Source organism: Eucalyptus grandis, chromosome 4 (genome assembly GCF_016545825.1).
Source record: "Eucalyptus grandis isolate ANBG69807.140 chromosome 4, ASM1654582v1, whole genome shotgun sequence".
NCBI classification, from domain to species: Eukaryota; Viridiplantae; Streptophyta; class Magnoliopsida; order Myrtales; family Myrtaceae; genus Eucalyptus; species Eucalyptus grandis.
Window position 1 is genome coordinate 31,489,928 of NC_052615.1, and position 4,281 is coordinate 31,494,208.

Here is a 4,281-nt window from a genome sequence, read left to right on the forward strand (position 1 = left end):
TCCTTTGCTTTGTTGAGTCAATTATTCTCTGAATTGGCTCTTGGATGACACGTCCTTCTTTACACGAAGTTAGGTGAATTCGATACGGGTCATTTCTGTATACTAGCTTGGCCAGTATTGATTTGTCAAACCTAACCATTGAGTTTGGTTCTTGAGTTGTGATGCTCCCTGTCAAATAGGGAAAATACGTCAAAAGCGAGTTTAGATAGTGGGAGTATTGGAAACAATACCAAATTACCCTTCCCCAGAGTTTGTTTGTGCTAACTCCTAAAGATATTTGAATGTCGATGATGGCCTCTTTATCTTGGCATAGTTCAATGCTTCCTTCAATTGGCCTCCCTCATTTGTGACCATGTATGCATGATTGCTGGTCGTTGATTCATCTGCAACGCCTTCCTTCTATGGAATTTCTCCTTATGTCTTTAACTATAGCATCATTGGGCAAAAGTCATGTACCTCAAGCTTCTATGGAATCTGAGATGGACAATCAAAATCTCCAATTCTCTGATGGTAATTACTTCTTGCGAGAGCATGCGTCTGAATAGGAAGTCATTGGGCTAGAGACCACTTCAACTATCTGGATTTCTTCTCTGTTGACAATAGCCAATTCAAAGAAAGAGAAAAGATCCCTTCCTTGTGCTTCTTGGCTCGTCAAAGCTGGAAATCTCATTGATGAAACCACTTCATATTATGCATGCTTCAAGTTCAATAGTATGCATGTGCCTATTACGTCCCATCATTTGTCTCCTATAGATAGAAGAGAGAGGACGTCATTTTCGACATTATGTTCATGGAATAGGACTTACCCTTTTGAAACGGGATCTTTTCTGTTTGCCCCTGCTTTCTTGGAAGAGTGCTTTTGAACTTAGCAAGTTCACATGATGTGCCAGGTTCAAATGTCCTTTGGTCACACTAAGTCAAAGGGGATGATATTCTGAGACACGAAGTGAGTGAGTCGAAAGACAAACATGATTAAATTTATCATCTTTTTTGAAAGATTTTGGTGATGAAGTGTTTTTTTGTTTTCAAAATATGTATTCGGGGAAGCATGAGGAAGCCCAACCCTCAGTATTCTCCTTGGATGATATTTTCTTTTCATGGTTGGATAGCATCACTGGGCTGGTTTGGGATACCGCCTCATGCTCTCAAAATATTTTCAACTTTATTTAACATGTGGATTTACATTTTGGAAGAGTGATTTCAAAAATTAGTTCCTCAAGCGGAACTGATGTTGAAAATAAAACAAACCAGACTTAAGAAAAATGTACAAGTTCCCACGTAGGGGAGTACGTAAAGAAATTAAAAAGGGTTCTACTTGAGCGGGCCTACACCCATTTCCCCTGACGGTCCTTCATTGATGGTGTCCATGAAAAGGTCTCCAAACATGGTGGTCGTGTCATCTGGCCCTTCTTCTTTTTGTTGCTAAGGGTGGCACTTCATTACCTGAATAATACTCGACCTCTACCAGCCCTTGATAGATGTCAGCGGTATGTGTTTCAACATTTCTGCTCTGACTATCCTCATAACTGAATACCGTGTTTACTTTGTCGGTGTGATTAGGGAGCAGATTGCTCTGGAATGAGAAAGCTTTAGTGTCTAACGGGTTTTGGATTTGACTTTTGAGAGCGAAGCACTCATCAGTTGAGTGCCCCACTTCTCCCCTGTGATAGTCGCATTTTTTGGATGGATCATAGCTGGAGAAGCTTTCTGTGTTTGGTCGCTTTGGCTCAGTTGAGAGGAGGTTCTTATTCTGGAGGACTACCAAAACCTGTGATGGAGATCCGGGAAGTGGAGTAAATTGTCTCCTGCTGCTGTAACACTGGGACGGCTGACGTTTGGTGGTCTGTTGTTGTCCTGCCCATGTCTGAATTCTTGAAGGATGATTACAGGTCGCATTGACATTTACTAGAGGTTCTTTGTCTTTCTTCATGCTGAGCCTACCCGTGGGTGCAGATTCAGTGAACCAACCATCCCTCAACCCTATCTTGATTTGCTCTTCTACTGGAAGGAGTTGATCGATCGTGGTTACCATTCGATTGCGGTACTCATAAGGGAGGGTTTTGATAAACATTTTTCTCAGTTCGAAATCGGTTGGTTCGGGACTAATTTGGGTGGCTAGATTTCTCCGCCCAATGGCATACTCTTTGAATGATTCATACTTTTTCTTCTCGGTACGCTCAAGATCCTCGCGAGAAGAGGTAATATCCATTATGAACTCATACTGCTTGAGGAACGCCTCACTCACTTCGCTCCATGTTTTGAGGAGGCTTATGTTCTTTGTGATGTATCACCTCAGGGTAGGACCTACTAGACTTGATTGGAACAACTGGATCATCAAGGGTGCATTATTGGCGTGTTGGGCCATCCAAACTAAGTACATTTGCAAATGAGTCATTGGGCAAGTTGTGCCGTCATACTTTTCAAATTCGGGCATTTTGAATTTTTCTAGCATTGTGACTTTGGAATAAATGGAGAGGTCCGTCGAAGTAGGATCTTGGAGGCCTTGCAGTTGTTTCAGTCTCTCCTCAAGCTTTTCGAGACGTTTGTCATGCTCAGCTTTAGACAAACTGTCTGGCTTAGCTTTCTCAATCACGGTTTGGTGTGGATCATTCTCCAATTCGGGTATGTTATCGTTGGTATCTCCACCTTGATCACCCATGGTAGATGATTGTGGCAAGAATACCTCGATTGAGGCCGGGGCAAGAGTAAGTTTGCTTTGGATGGAGTCTATCTGCTTTGAGAGTTGTTGAAGCATATTAAAGACTTGCTTCATTTTGCTTTCTACAACCGCAATACGGCTAGGTACATTTTCTTCGGCCATTCTTGCTCTTGCTTTTGAGCGAATCTGGATCGGTAAACGTTGACGCTCCATGATTACCTTGCCACGAATAAGCAAGCGTGTGTGAATACAAGGCGTAAATAGGGAGTCAGTCCATGATGACGACCTAATCTTACCCTTTTTTGTTTATTCAAGTAGAGGATTTCCTAAACATGGATTGAAAAAGGGCACGTGACATGCTAACATGAGCTAAAAAGATATTCAATTTGAAAGGTGAAGAAAGCATGAGTTGCAACAAATTTTGAAAAAGGCTTCTATCCCCCTTTTTTTTTTTTTAGGCAAATGAAAATTCTTGTGGAAAAGAATTTTGTGACATGCTTGAGAATAAAAACATCAACTGAAAGTAATTTTTTGCAATTTTTTTTTAAACTTTTTTAAAAAAAACTTTATGACAATTACTTTCAAACTTAGATGACCGCGATATTAAATCCTACACTAATCATGGACTACTCAATATATACAGGAAGGTAAGTAAATTGCAAAGTACACGAAATAAAAACTTACTTCACACGAGAAAATTGATGGCAATCACATAGACATGCGCATGATATGTGCGGCTCAATTTCTAACTGAGAAGGTTTGGTGAGATTAAAAGGATATCTGCCCGTCGCAGTCTCGCGTTAGCAGCATACCCTCCTAACCTCGGCTAAGAAATTCGGGGAAAAGAAAGGCAACCTCTACATCGCAGTCTCGCGTTCGAGGTTGTATCTTTCTTAACACCATCCTAGAAATCCTATGGCGGCCCAGGTCCGGCGGTCGGGTTGTGTGTGCCACGTGTAGTGTTTAAAACAGTAGAGCATGCACAACATTTATAATCACAAGATAATCTATTTTAAGCAAAATTAAAATAAATTTCCAAGCTTTTGACCTGCATAAACAAAAAAAACCTAAGTCAGTAAAGAATTTAAACGAGACATAAATGGCCTAAGTCCTCAAACTTCCCCAATGGAGTCGCCAAGCCGTCGCGACCTCTTTTCTTTCGGCACCCGCGATCGGGTACGAGCGCCTAAGGAGGCTGATGGCTCGACTGAAATTTGTTATGCCCGGACTCTCCCAAGTCCACCAATTCACGACTTTAATAATCTAAATTTTTAACCTGTAAATTAATTTTAAAACGGAGTCGCCACTAATCGGTTTGGGGTGGGTCGATTAGAAACCCAAGCGAAGTATCGGGAGAAATACTCGCTCCTGCGCAACCAGAGAAATTAGGATCGGGGACTTGATTACACTAGTTAATCACTAATGCCCTTTCGGTACCTAATCTTGTTTAAACCTTGAGGTTTTTGGATGTTTGAGAGATTTTACATGCATTTTGTGGAGGAAAAACATTTTTGGGACCTTTTTCTATTTTTGAAAGTAAAAGGGATTTTTGGATTTTTTATTTTTTGGAAAATATTTTTTTTTTTTGCTATTTTTTGGAAAATAAGAAATATTTTTATTTT